We start from the raw sequence: 15,844 nt of genomic DNA on the forward strand, positions 1-15,844 counted from the left end.
CTGCTGTTGTAGAGTGAGTGTGCATATGAAAGCGCTATGATCGGAGAAGGCAAGCGGCCAACGTTCGGCGTCCAATACTCCCGGTGCTAGAGCTCGTGAGACATAAATGCGGTCTAGGCGACTGGCTGAGTGACTAGTAAGGTATGTCGGACCGGGACGGTCACCGTGCACTGTCTCCCACGTGTCGGTGAGAAGCAGGTCTCGAACCAGGAGCCGAAGTTCTTGACAAGTCGAGAAATGTGGGACTTGGTCTTTGGGGTGGAGCACACAGTTAAAATCGCCGCCGAAGATATATTGCTCGAAGCTGCTGATAAAGAGGGGGGCGATATCCTCCGAGTAGAACAGCGATCGTTCGCGGCGTTGGTCAGTTCCTGATGGAGCGTAAATGTTAATGATGCGCGTGCCCAGTGCTGTGATCGCCAGCCCCCTTCCTGACGGAAGGTAAGTCACTTCTTCGATGGCAATTCCGTCGCGCACTAGTATTGCCGTACCGCTGCCATTCCGGTCCGCCGGTGACACATATGTCACATAACCGTAGAAAACTGGGAGGGCCGCTATATATACTTCTTGCAACAGGGCAATGTCAACATCCGAAGAACGAAGCATCTCACGCAACAACTGGATCTTCACTGCCGTTCGTATCGTGTTGATGTTAAGCGTGGCGATACGATAAGCTTGTTGACGAACCGCAGGTGTTAAGTTATCCATTAAGATTGGATTGACCTATGACGCTTCTGACTGTATTGACACCTCCGCATCCCCCCAAACCTCACCTGCAGGCCGTTCTAGAGAGCCGGCGCCAACGCCGCGGGCCCTGTTGGCGTAACTTGCATGGTTCCGTCATCGTCGTGGTCATCCGCCCACGTCGGGGAACTGAAAGCAAGATCGGCTTCCCTAGCGTCCTTAGGACACGGCGCTGGCGCCTGCACTCCAGAAGCTGGTGGGCAGCAGCTGTCCTGCATCTCGGCATCCGATTGTGCCACTGTAGATATATGTGGTTGGTCCTCATTATCGTTCGATGGTGCCACACTGCAGCAAATGGCGGCTGCCTCTGTGGTAGCGTCGTCATTGAAGGTGGAATCGTCATCCTCTGGAGGCGGTGTCGCATCCCGTTCGGAAGTTGCTCTACGCCTCCGCTTCCGTCGCTTCGGAGAGCGTTGCTTCCTGGTGTGTTCTTCTGCGTCAGACGATGGCAAAGATTCACGACGTTCCGGCACAAAGGCAGCCGTAGGCACAATAAGCGAATCGACGGCCATGCTATCTTCCTGTATGTTGTTATCCGTCGACGGAGGCGGCGGCATCGGAGTTGAATCCGTAGCTTGTGGAACGGGTGTGGCATCATCGCCCTGTATTGGAGCATGGAGCCGCGACACAGCAGTGGATGTCGGCTGTCGTGGCGAAGTGGTAGCTGTCGTGAGGGCTGCTACATAAGTCACAGGAAGCAGCGTCGGCTGCGATGGCGGGTCCGCTTCAGCCGGCGGCAGTTGCGTGATTCGACGTTGCATACATTCTGATCGGAGGTGTCCCTCCTTCCCACAACCAGAGCAGGTCTTCGGTTGTCCATCGTAGATGACGATGGCACGGCAGCCACCGATAGTCAGATATGAAGGTACATGTCGTTTAAGTTCGATTCGGACCTGGCGGACGCCGTTCAGCACAGGATATGTCTGGAATTGCGTCCATTTTTCCGCAATATGATCATGGACCGTGCCGTAGGGGCGCAGCGCTGTCACGACGTCCTCCGCCGGTAGTTCGAAAGGAAGTTCGAAAATTCTGATCGTGCGAAGTCCCATGCCAGAATAATCGACGTGCACAGTCCCCACATTGCCATCAGCATGGCAGAAACGGAGGCCCTGTTTCGTGTCCCGAAGGATCCGTTCACATGTTGCGTCGTTGATGATCTTGACATATACGATACTACTCACAATGGACAAGTGAATGCCGAGAATGTCGCTCGCCGGGATTTTAACTTCTTCTCGTAGAAATCTTTCGACTTCGAGTGCTTTAGGCCGTGCAAATTCGTTGCGGAACGTAAATTTGAGCGTCGATTTTCTGTATTGGTGCGCCATAGTGATCTATATGCTGAGTACGGCACGCGCGAAACGGCCGAATGCTATGTAAACAACACGAGCGCTCGCTCCGCGGCAGGAACACAAACAGCGCGTCCTCACCGCAACACAGCCAAAGGCCAACTGCCAACTGAGCTAGCTAAGCACGACTCACGCCCCCTCCTCACAGAGCACTAGCCCCCAAAAAGGCAAAGGTCCAGAGTTCGAGTCTCGGTCCAGCACACAGTTTTAATCTGCCAGGAAGTTTCATATCAGCAATTTTGAAGTTAATTTTACTGTCAATTTCATTTCTGCTACTTTTCATTACTTTCGTATTTCTTCGATTTATCCTCATTCCATTTCTGGACCCATTAGACTGTTCATTTCAATCAGGAGATCCTGTAATTCTTCTTCACTTTCACTGGGAATAGCAATGTCATCACCGACTCTGATACATCAGATCCTCACCTTGAATTTTGATCCCACTCTTGAATCGTTTTGTTATTTCTGTAATTACTTATTCGGTGTATAGTTTGAGCAGTAGGGGCGGAACACTGCATTCCTGTCTTACATTTTTTTTTATCCGTGCTCTTCGTTCCTGGTCTACCACTCTTATTGCCCCCTCTTGGTTCTTGCACATATGATATACACTCCTGGAAATTGAAATAAGAACACCGTGAATTCATTGTCCCAGGAAGGGGAAACTTTATTGACACATTCCTGGGGTCAAATACATCACATGATCACACTGACAGAACCACAGGCACATAGACACAGGCAACAGAGCATGCACAATGTCGGCACTAGTACAGTGTGTATCCACCTTTCGCAGCAATGCAGGCTGCTATTCTCCCATGGAGACGATCGTAGAGATGCTGGATGTAGTCCTGTGGAACGGCTTGCCATGCCATTTCCACCTGGCGCCTCAGTTGGACCAGCGTTCGTGCTGGACGTGCAGACCGCGTGAGACGACGCTTCATCCAGTCCCAAACATGCTCAATGGGGGACAGATCCGGAGATCTTGCTGGCCAGGGTAGTTGACTTACACCTTCTAGAGCACGTTGGGTGGCACGGGATACATGCGGACGTGCATTGTCCTGTTGGAACAGCAAAGTTCCCTTGCCGGTCTAGGAATGGTAGAACGATGGGTTCGATGACGGTTTGGATGTACCGTGCACTATTCAGTGTACCCTCGACGATCACCAGTGGTGTACGGCCAGTGTAGGAGATCGCTCCCCACACCATGATGCCGGGTGTTGGCCCTGTGTGCCTCGGTCGTATGCAGTCCTGATTGTGGCGCTCACCTGCACGGCGCCAAACACGCATACGACCATCATTGGCGCCAAGGCAGAAGCGACTCTCATCGCTGAAGACGACACGTCTCCATTCGTCCCTCCATTCACGCCTGTCGTGACACCACTGGAGGCGGGCTGCACGATGTTGGGGCGTGAGCGGAAGACGGCCTAACGGTGTGCGGGACCGTAGCCCAACTTCATGGAGACGGTTGCGAATGGTCCTCGCCGATACCCCAGGAGCAACAGTGTCCCTAATTTGCTGGGAAGTGGCGGTGCGGTCCCCTACGGCACTGCGTAGGATCCTACGGTCTTGGCGTGCATCCGTGCGTCGCTGCGGTCCGGTCCCAGGTCGACGGGCACGTGCACCTTCCGCCGACCACTGGCGACAACATCGATGTACTGTGGAGACCTCACGCCCCACGTGTTGAGCAATTCGGCGGTACGTCCACCCGGCATCCCGCATGCCCACTATACGCCCTCGCTCAAAGTCCGTCAACTGCACATACGGTTCACGTCCACGCTGTCGCGGCATGCTACCAGTGTTAAAGACTGCGATGGAGCTCCGTATGCCACGGCAAACTGGCTGACACTGACGGCGGCGGTGCACAAATGCTGCGCAGCTAGCGCCATTCGACGGCCAACACCGCGGTTCCTGGTGTGTCCGCTGTGCCGTGCGTGTGATCATTGCTTGTACAGGCCTCTCGCAGTGTCCGGAGCAAGTATGGTGGGTCTGACCCACCGGTGTCAATGTGTTCTTTTTTCCATTTCCAGGAGTGTATTATCCGTGTTTTGCTATAGCTTACCCTTACTTGTCTCACCATTTTACATTGTCGAACGCTTTTTCCAGGTTGACAAATTTATTTTTCTTCAGTCTTGCTTCCATTATCTATCGCAAAGTCGGAACTGCCTCTCTGGTTTTTTTCCTTTTGTAAAGCAAAAACTGATATTCTTCTGACAGAGCCTCAATTTTCTTTTCCATTCCTCTGTATATTATTCTTGCCAGCAACTTGGATGCATGACATGTTAAGGCGACTGTTTGATAATTCTAGCGCTTACCTATCATTGCCATCTTCAGGATAATGTGGAGGATATTTTTCCGAAAGTCTGATTCTATGTCTCCAATCTCATAGATTCTACACACCACCTTAAACACTTGTTTGCTTGCCACTTCTCTCAATAAATTTCGAAATACCGAAGGAACATATGTTCCTTCCGCCTTATTTGGTCGCAAGTCTCCGGAAGCTCTATTAAACTCTGATCTCTAATATTGCGTCTCCTATATTATCCATCCCGAATTCCATTTCTTCTTCAGGAAATTTATATCCGTAGTACAGGAGTTCAGTGTGCTCTTCCCACTTGCCACTCTCTACTATGCGTTTAACAGTGGAATTACGGTTGCAGTCTTAGTGTTCACATCCTTGATTTTAATTTCACCGAAAGTTGTTTTGCTTCTTCTACTCGCTGAATCAGCTGCTTCGACGAACATTTCTTTTTCGATGTCTTCACACTTTCCGGCAGCTACAGTATTTCTCCATGGCTTCCTTGATTTATTTCATTTTTTGTGACTGTTCTTCTGTATTCCAGTCTTACTCTCAATTTTTTTTTACCCCTTCCATTCATTGATCAAGTAATTTACCTGTCGCCCAAGGTTTCTTCGCAGTTGCTTTCCTTGAACCTATCTTTCTCTGTCAGACTTCTGTGACTGCCATTTTCTGAGGCGTCCGTTGATCTTAAACCGAGCTGCCTATCGTGGTATTCTATATCACAGCGTGTACAGCTTCAGGTAACTTTATACGAATCTTATCTTTCCTCATTACTCCAGTATTCCACTTGTTTCTACAATGATTCCTCAGGAGAGTTCTCTTGAAATTCAGTTTATTCTTGAGCATTACTAAATCGCGGCTGGAGTTTGTATCTGCCCTGGTTACACCTTACAATCCGGTTACTGATACACGGGGAACGAACTCATCGATGAGCCGAAAAGTAATTACCTCTGCCGACCACGACGTAGACTCTCGCCTGGTGGCATTTCGAACAATGATGTGGTATCGAAAGTTCGCAAGCGGCTGAGTGACGACCGGGGAATCGTTCCAGCGTCGATACGGGCTGCAAATAGGGAAATCCACTGACATGGGCGACATTGATGAAGGCCAGACTGTTGCGACATGGCGCTTAGGAACAAGCATCTCGGAAAAGGCGAAGCTAATCGACTGTTCTCCTGCTGCTTTCGTAAGTATACGTGGTAAGTGGTTGAAAGATGGTGACACACGTGAAGGCAAGGAAGTGAAGGACGTTCGCGCCTCTTCACAGAATGTCGAGGTCAGAGGCTTACCCACCCTGTAAAGCGGAACAGGCAGCTATCGTAGCAGATGTGACGACAATGAACAATGGGCCTCCGCCTAGACGGCGCTGCGTGTTCCCATGTTGTCCGACCGACACCGTCAGCTGCTATTCCAACAGGTTCAAGATAATCGAGATAGGACCTCGGATCAGTGGAAGGGTGCTGCCTGGTCGAATGAATCATTGTTACAACACGTCGATGTATTGCTCGGATATGCTGTCATCTTGGCTAATGGCTGCTTGAAACATGCCCCGCACCATGCCGATGGTAAATATTTGACAGACTGTAGGGGCCTGATCTTGTCTTGTATTCACAGGACCACATTAGGCATCCCGTCTTCTAAAACGTGACGGAAGCATATATTTGTATAAATTATTTTTCTTGCACATAACGAGGCCAATTTATTTTTGCCGATGTTTTATCATTCATATCAGTAACTGGCATATCAACTTTTATCGGCCATCTGAAGAAGCCTTGGACGAAATGCGCATTATCTCCTTAAGACCATCTCCTCTTCTCCCCGCTATCTCTTCCTCATTCCTCTAAATCTTCTCTTCTCCCCTCCCTTTGCCCATCTCCTCCTTCTCCACTCTATCCATCTTTCCCTCTTCCCTTTCGGTGTCCATCTCCTTCTTTCCCCTCTATCTCCTCCTCACCTCTTTCTCTGTCCATTTTTTCCTCCCCTCTTTCTGTCCGTCTCCTACATCCCCCTCTGTCCATCTCATTCTCCTGCTGTCTAACTCCTCCTCTTTCCTTTGTCCGCCCATCTCCCCTTGCACCTCTGTCTGTCTGCTCGTTACCCCTCTGTCCATCACCCCTCTATCTCTTCCTCTCCCTCCACATCCACCTCACTCCCTCTAATCCAACTACTCCTCCCCGCTCTCTGTCTATCTGCTCCCTCCTCCTGTCTCTCTGTCCATTTTCTCCACCCCTTCCCTTTCCTTTCTATGTCCATCTCCTCTTTCATCCTTTTCCCTTTTCTCGACGCTACAACCCTCACTTCAATATGAGTTTTCTGGTTCTTGCCCACATATTATATCTTTCCAAGCACTTGTAAGTAGGCTGTTTATAATTTCTTATTGGCAACGTTACGTAGCGCTCTGTATGAAAATCACTGGCTGTGCTATGTGCAGCCTGTGGCTAGTTTGCATTGTTGTCTGCCATTGTAGTGTTGGGCAGCGGCAGCTGGATGTGAACAGCGCGTAGCGTTGCGCAGTTGGAGGTGAGCCGCCAGCAGTGGTGGATGTGGGGAGAGAGATGGCGGAGTTTTGTAATTTGTCATGAACTGCTATATATATTATGACTATTAAGGTAAATACATTGTTTGTTCTCTATTAATATCTTTCATTTGCTAACTATCCCTATCAGTAGTTAGTGCCTTCTGTAGTTTGAATCTTTTATTTAGCTGGCAGTAGTGGCGCTCGCTGTATTGCAGTAGTTCGAGTAATGAAGATTTTTGTGAGGTAAGTGATTTGTGAAAGGTATAGGTTAATGTTAGTCAGGGCCACTCTTTTGTAGGGATTTTTGAAAGTCAGATTGCGTTGCGCTAAAAATATTGTGTGTCAGTTTAAGCACAGTCTTGTATAAATGTTGAAAGGGGACGTTCCATATGGCGATTCCAGTATTCTTTACTGACGGATACCACATGATAATTGCGTTAGAGTTGAAACTCTGCGTACTAGGAAGAGTAAAGGTTTACACCACATTTCACATGTAAAACCGTTTATTGAAAGATAATCTGCTTTTTAACTTTGTCTTTGCCATAAAACGTTTCACTTCACATTTCTAGTATGCATTGTCACACTTAGAAACTGTTATCATGCTACAATGTTTGAAGTTAAATATCCAGTCAAGAACCAAGAGAATTAATTTAAATAGAAATTACGAATGCATTGTTATTGTGAACAGACGTCACAGTGTTATTGTGTGTGTGCATTCTTGCTTGTTAGTTGCACAATTACGTAACGACTATAAGGCTTGCATACTTAGGACATATACTGGTACTGCTAATGAGATTTTAATGCAACATTTTGGTTTACTTGAAAATACATTCTGAATTAAAGTACTTTCTGAGAGATACCAGATGACACAGTGGTTAGTTTATGTGACAGCTACACGATTATATCACGACGTTACTAATGAGTGACAATTTACAAAGTTGCTTTTGCGGTGTATCTGTTTTATATCTGCACAGTTTTTCTGAATTCTTCTGGAAAGTAAAACATGTTTAATAATAACTTTTGTGGTATAGCTACAATGAGACAGCCTTTTCCGTAGCACAACAATACGTTACAGCACAGTAATTTCTTCATCACAACAATAAGCGTAATAACTAAGAAATCTATACGCAAAGCATTTCACTTTTGTTTATCATGAGGTAAGTACATTGACTTCTGCAGAACTTAGCTTTCGGAGGACAATAACTACGACACTTCCACAGAGATTATCTTACAGCAAGAAGCACATTTAGCACTACAGGACACGTATTTGAGTGATTAATTTTGTACTTAAATCATTTATTTTTAAAGATATTTGAAGTACAATGATACAAAGGTTTTCTGTAATACATTTAATTCCATTCTTGTAATCTGTAACACCTGAGGGTATTATTACATTGATCCTCAGGGGGGTACACGCTTACTTTGTGTACCATGTGTTTGGCAAGCACAAGGAGCCCTAGCTAATATGGTATTTGCTTATACAACTTTACACATCGGTACCATATTTCTCTAACACACAAATTACACACCTATCTAATCGTTTAACTGAGAGATATACTTTTTTTTACTACATCAGTGACAGATGTTTACTCCATTACACAGCTGGATAACTTCCACTTATGAAACTGTATTTTGTCTGTACAGTGTGAACTGTTCATATTTTTTCAGACCCATTGTGATATTATGAGAGCTTTGAATGATATATTTGGTATGGGATCATGATTTTTAAAGTACGTTTGAGGCAGATGACACTTTTGACATGAGGAGAGAATTTTTTTAATTATTGGAGGAAGCTACGACGATTGTGAGAGTTGACTGAGGTGCTATGATGTTATTATTACGATGACTATGTGTATTATGCTGTTGCGGTATGTTTATGATCAATAAGCTGATGCTATATGAGTTATTTGATTAAGCTACATATCTGTTATGATGCAATATTGAAGAAGTGTCAACGAATAAGGTAAGGAATAATGAGTAGTGTTTAGGGACTCTGGTTTGTGAAAAAGGTTGTTGGAAACCAAGAATCGTACTTTAAGAGCTATGAAATGTGTGTAAATGCGTGAATGTATCACAATGCCGGGGAAAATTTTTTGAATACTGTTATATTCATAGGATTTTGTTTCTACACATTTGCAACGTAAATTCTCGACCGGTGAAATTTTTTATATGAGACTGCCACTGTAGCGGAAACTGCTGTCATAAATATTTAAGTAAGAAAGGTAATGCGTTTTGGGCGCCCAGCTGAGAGGTAGTCATCTGACAAAAGAAAGCCATTAGCGTGTGCCCCTTTCAGAGGTACAGGTGGAGAAAAAAAAAGGGAGGCCATTATCCTCGCTATTGAGGTTCCTTTGTAGAAAGCATCGCAAAAACGACATGGTCGAACTTGAAAATATATGATTACACTGTGGAGCTCTTAATTTATGATATTTACTGAAATGCCTAATGAAATGATGAGAACTATTTTTTTGTCTATACACCTGATTATGACTACTGTCTCTCTAGTTGAGAGATTTTTCTACTAACTTATGAAATGCCTCATAACTACTGAATGATGTTCTTATGCTTTACTTTGTACATAGTTGCTTATTTCATTTGATATCTGGTTTCAAGCTGTCTTGCAGCATTGGTTTCATAAAATAAAATTAAATGCATTTGCTAATGTGAACACTTTCTGTCAACAGATCTATTAAATAATTATTTTATGACCGACATTGTTCGAAAAAGGAGCTCTTGGAATGGAAAGAACAATAAGAAGGGACTAATAACAGTAACTGCATATATCATTTTCTTTTCAAGTACTTGGTACTTTTTTGTAGAATTAGTTTTTGTGGTGCACCACTTTAATTATGTAGACATTAAGATGTGAATATACATTTTCCTTATCTGCATTGTTGTTTTTACTGTAATATTTTTTTTGCTTGAGCTATGTCATGTTTAGGTATAAGTTGCTGCTGCTGTTTGCCAGGCATAGTGTTACTGAATTTGACTTTGTATTACGCTGTTAAGCCAGTTTACTACTGATTTATTTTTCTTGTTGCTGCACATTGGCTCATATTAGTTGTAATTTTGCATTCTATCTGTTAATTTAGATTTACTGCTGCTTGCATTGCTGTTTGTGTTAATTGTTTTGTGTTGCTGCATTGCCTCGTCCCTTAGTTTAGCATCTGAGCTCAGTAGATTTAAGTTAGCTTAAGAAGGGGTAGACTATATAAGAAACTAACTATGATGAATTGGAAGAAATGCATTAAGAAGCTATAAGAAAATACACTCCTGGAAATGGAAAAAAGAACACATTGACACCGGTGTGTCAGACCCACCATACTTGCTCCGGACACTGCGAGAGCGCTGTACAAGAAATGATCACACACACACGGCACAGCGGACACACCAGGAACCGCGGTGTTGGCCGTCAAATGGCGCTAGCTGTGCAGCATTTGTGCACCGCCGCCGTCAGTGTCAGCCAGTTTGCCGTGGCATACGGAGCTCCATCGCAGTCTTTAACACTGGTAGCATGCCGCGACAGCGTGGACGTGAACCGTATGTGCAGTTGACATACTTTGAGCGAGGGCGTATAGTGGGCATGCGGGAGGCCGGGTGGACATACCGCCGAATTGTTCAACACGTGGGGCTTGAGGTCTCCACAGTACATCGATGTTGTCGCCAGTGGTCGGCAGAAGGTGCACGTGCCCGTCGACCTGGGACCGGACCGCAGCGACGCACGGATGCACGCCAAGACCGTAGGATCCTACGCAGTGCCGTAGGGGACCGCACCGCCACTTCCCAGCAAATTAGGGACACTGTTGCTCCTGGGGTATCGGCGAGGACCATTCGCAACCGTCTCCATGAAGGTGGGCTACGGTCCCGCACACCGTTAGGCCGTCTTCCGCTCACGCCCCAACATCGTGCAGCCTGCCTCCAGTGGTGTCGCGACAGGCGTGAATGGAGGGACGAATGGAGACGTGTCGTCTTCAGCGATGAGAGTCGCTTCTGCCTTGGTGCCAATGATGGTCGTATGCGTGTTTGGCGCCGTGCAGGTGAGCTCCACAATCAGGACTGCATACGACCGAGGCACACAGGGCCGACACCCGGCATCATGGTGTGGGGAGCGATCTCCTACACTGGCCGTACACCACTGGTGATCGTCGAGGGGACACTGAATAGTGCACGGTACATCCAAACCGTCATCGAACCCATCGTTCTACCATTCCTAGACCGGCAAGGGAACTTGCTGTTCCAACAGGACAATGCACGTCCACATGTATCCCGTGCCACCCAACGTGCTCTAGAAAGTGTAAGTCAACTACCCTGGCCAGCAAGATCTCCGGATCTGTCCCCCATGGTGCATGTTTGGGACTGGATGAAGCGTCGTCTCACGCGGTCTGCACGTCCAGCACGAACGCTGGTCCAACTGAGGCGCCAGGTGGAACTGGCATGGCAAGCCGTTCCACAGGACTACATCCAGCATCTCTACGATCGTCTCCATGGGAGAATAGCAGCCTGCATTGCTGCGAAAGGTGGATACACACTGTACTAGTGCCGACATTGTGCATGCTCTGTTGCCTGTGTCTATGTGCCTGTGGTTCTGTCAGTGTGATCATGTGATGTATTTGACCCCAGGAATGTGTCAATAAAGTTTCCCCTTCCTGGGACAATGAATTCACGGTGTTCTTATTTCAATTTCCAGGAGTGTAGTTTGCCCAAAAAAGTAGTGCACAGTGGAGAAAAACTATTTTTGAAAGAGGATGTGAACAGAATACAGAAAGCATGCTTGGATAGGATGTTTTTTTGGTGGAAGCAAAGGTTGAAATAAGACGAACGATGTATGGAATGAAGTTTTGGGTTGGACTGCAGTACCAAATGTTACACTAAAAACAAATCCTGTCCTTTCCTTTTGTGTCATCCCTCTATATGTCTGTGTACCCTTGTGTATTTGTGTTTTTCCTGTCTTTATGTGTTTAGCTGATGAGAGCTATGTTGTAGAATTTTTCTAATACTATGTTATTTACTTTGTAAAGATGTTGAGACATTATTTATTCTGTTTTGTTGCTCATATGTGAAGGTGATGTTTCAATAATTATTCTGATCTTTTATGTATTTACTTATGTCATAATTCCTGTAACACTGATGTATTTGTCTATTTCTATTCTTTTGTAAAGCCTGCATTACTACAAATGTTATCTGTATTGTTATGTTTTTAATGATGTATTTTGTACCTTTGTTATTGTATTCTTATGTTATAAAATTGTAATTGAGAGCAGTTCATAAAATTAAGTAACTTGTAAGTTATATTTCACTGCACACGTTTCTGTTGGTCATAGTATATGGACAATATGTGAGAAGTAGGGACTGTTAGTGTTTGCACGTGTGTTAATAATTCAGCAAGGGACTGGATAACAGCATTGCTGGTTCTAAGGACAATTCAAAAAACTTCGTGAGTGTACAAGTGGTGGTTTATGGACTTGCTATACTGTCTGCAAGACTTCTAAAGACAATTCCAAAAACTTTGTGCGTGCACAAGTGGTGGTTTATGGACTTGCTGTCTTCTCTGCAAGACTCTTCGATGGTGATTGTGCACCTGCACAATCGCAGCAGATGACTGCTGGCCATCTCTACAAGGACTACAGTGGGTCTACACCTTTCCTGACTCACCAATACCATTTTTCTCTACAAGGACTACAGTGGGTCTGCATCTTTGATGGCCCACCAATACCATACTCTCTACCAGGACTACAGTGGGTCTGCTCTGCGATGACTTACCTACCAATATTCTTCAGAACTTCGAATGACTCTGCTGTGGGTTTGCTCCATTGTGGCCCATTACCTGTCAGCATGTCAAGAGTCAGCACTGTCTTTCCGTTGGAAGGACACCACTACTTCTTCAAGACTGCATGGAAATCCACTACTTCTGTGTGCAATTTTTTTTACTAATGAGACTTTGTGAAAAAACTGTAATTACTATTATGATGATGATCAGGACTGTCTTTATGGACTGTGAGAAAATTTTAGCTTTTGACCAACATTGTATCAATAAGTGTGTGCATTGGATATCTTTGTTAGTGTAATTATGAAAAATTTTATCAAATCATTATTGGCCACTGGCCAAAACAATTTGTAAAATTTTTTGTGGGGAGCATGGGGGCTATGTAAGTAGGCTGTTTATATTTTCTTATTGGCAACGTTACGTAGCGCTCTGTATGAAAATCACTGGCTGTGTTGTGTGCAGCCTGTGGCTAGTTTGCATTGTTGTCTGCCATTGTAGTGTTGGGCAGCGGCAGCTGGATGTGAACAGCGCGTAGCGTTGCGCAGTTGGAGGTGAGCCGCCAGCAGTGGTGGATGTGGGGAGAGAGATGGCGGAGTTTTGTAATTTGTCATGAACTGCTATATATATTATGACTATTAAGGTAAATACATTGTTTGTTCTCTATTAATATCTTTCATTTGCTAACTATCCCTATCAGTAGTTAGTGCCTTCTGTAGTTTGAATCTTTTATTTAGCTGGCAGTAGTGGTGCTCGCTGTATTGCAGTAGTTCGAGTAATGAAGATTTTTGTGAGGTAAGTGATTTGTGAAAGGTATAGGTTAATGTTAGTCAGGGCCATTCTTTTGTAGGGATTTTTGAAAGTCAGATTGCGTTGCGCTAAAAATATTGTGTGTCAGTTTAAGCACAGTCTTGTATAAATGCTGAAAGGGGACGTTTCACACTATATAATATGTGTGCCACGTCTGACTGAAATCGATGGAGTAGAGACATGAGGAACATGCACTGATCAGCCAGAACATTATGACCGCCTACGTGATAGCAGGTATGTCATCCTTTGGCACAGATAACATCGGTGACAGTCGTGGCTTTGAAGCCATAAGGCCTTGGTAGGTCACTGGAGGGGGTTGGTACCATATCTGCACACACCGGTCACCTGATTCTCTTAAATTCCGGGAAGGTGGCCGATGAGCTCCGATGCCACACTCAATCACATTCCAGATCTGTTCGATCGGGTTCAGATATGGTGAGTTGGGGGGACCAGCACATGAAATGGAACTCCCCACTGTGTCTCTCGAAGTACTCCAACACACTCCTGGCCTCGTGGCACAGCGCATTATCTTGTTGGAAAAACGTCATTGCTGTCGGGCAACATGACCATCATGAACGGGTGTACATCGACTGCAACCGGTGTACGATACTTCTTCACTATCGTTGTGCCTTGCACATGAATATTCCCCAGAGGGTAATGGAGTCGGCGTCAGCTTGCCTCCATCCCACAGTACAGGTGTCAAGGAGATGTTCCCTGGGGAAAGACGACGGGTCCGTGCCTCCCATTGACATGATGAAGAAGGTATCCGGAATCATCAGACCATGCAACGTTCTGCCACTGCGTCAACGGTCAGCGCCGATGGGCACGTGCCTATTTGAGTCTTAGATTCCGATATCGTGGTGTTAACAATGCCACATGCATGGGTCATCGGCTGCGGAGTCCCATCGTTGTACTCTGCCTAGCATTAAAGTGTGATTTTACTTCCGCCACAGTTCGTTGCCAGTCCTGTTTTGCCAGTCTGATCAGCCTACGACATCCGAAATCTGTAATGAGGGATGGCCACCCAACACTACGACGTCTGGACATGGTTTCTCTTAGGTTCCACCACGTGTTGATGACATTTGCCAGAGCACTACTCGAACAACCGACAAGTCCTGCAGTTTCCGAAATGCTCGTGCCGAACACCCGGGCCATCACAGTCTGCCCTCGGTCCGATAGATCGAGCGCTTTCCACATTCTACACACGGACAGCACACTCACTGACACACCGTGCACCGTGCGTGTGTGTGACTAGCAGCCATTCCTTGCGAGGTGTCGCCACTGTCGCTTGGACTGATTTATATCGATAGTAGGTCGGTGGTCACATTTTTCTATCTGATTAGTGTAGATACATGGATATATCCACTTTTATGATATGTATACATTATGGAACTGAGACATGATCACAAATGTTTTTCTAAATGTTTTGAATGTCAAGTTTCTTCTACCCATTGCGTTATATTACAACAATGTTTATTTACGTTCATATTCCTTGCTACAGTAAGTAACGTATTTGAAGATGACTGTCTCCGTAATGCGCATTCACGAACCGATGTTACTTCCGTGTCAGAAATAATACCATAGCAGCTTCACATTATGAGTAGCGCACACCTGTGAGCTGTCAGTACTGGAACGTAAGCAATAAAACGTTCCCTCCTCTCATATCTTCTAACCAAGCAGTTGCCATACTATTTACTCCTCTGCCCCTGAGGTAAGCGGTCAACCTTCATTAGCTCACGCCCGAATTCACGAGCGTCAATTAAAATTAAGTAAATCTTGAAATATTACTTCCTCTACAAGTGTTTTTGTTTGTCACTGAGCAGGAAAACTGCATTCTTTGCGTTAGCTGCTGGATACAGCGGTATTATAAAATAAGGCTAAGAACAGCGGGTCGTATGAATACTTCATTCGGGCCGCAATTTGACAGCCACTGGCTCTAGGCAATAATCAGTCTTTCTCCATGTCTTTTCCAGTATCTCTTCCGTCACCGTCGCTGTCACTGTAGCATCTTATGGTGGTGTCGTAAGACATTGTACACCTGGAGCCTGTGAAGTGAACGCTTTTTCCTTAACGTAAACCCGCAAGAAGGTCGAGAGGACTAATGTACAGTGAACGTGGTAGCCATGATGCTGGACCATCTCTACACATCTGTCCAGAAAGGTTCCACCCAAAAACTGGCTAACAAATAACCCTGACTATGACAGTCGACCATTTTGTTGAAACAACAGAGGAAAGAAATCAGATGTCAGACCAAATGTAGAAGCGTATCCTCAAAAACTTACCCACAAAAACTGAACAATTTGGAAAACGACGCGTAGACATGTGGAAGTGACTAACCAGAAAACAATATTCATGAATTAAGGTACCAT

At 45.5% G+C, this 15,844-nt stretch overlaps 1 protein-coding gene across 1 annotated transcript in view; it reads right to left on the bottom strand.

Annotated features, from left to right (window-relative positions):
* Positions 1-15,844, bottom strand: part of LOC126092144 (ATP-binding cassette subfamily G member 4) — a 218,310-nt gene that overhangs the window by 45,788 nt on the left and 156,678 nt on the right. The gene's annotated exons all lie outside the window — the stretch shown is intronic.

The sequence above is a fragment of the Schistocerca cancellata genome, chromosome 7, assembly GCF_023864275.1.
Source record: "Schistocerca cancellata isolate TAMUIC-IGC-003103 chromosome 7, iqSchCanc2.1, whole genome shotgun sequence".
In the NCBI taxonomy this organism is placed as follows: Eukaryota; Metazoa; Arthropoda; class Insecta; order Orthoptera; family Acrididae; genus Schistocerca; species Schistocerca cancellata.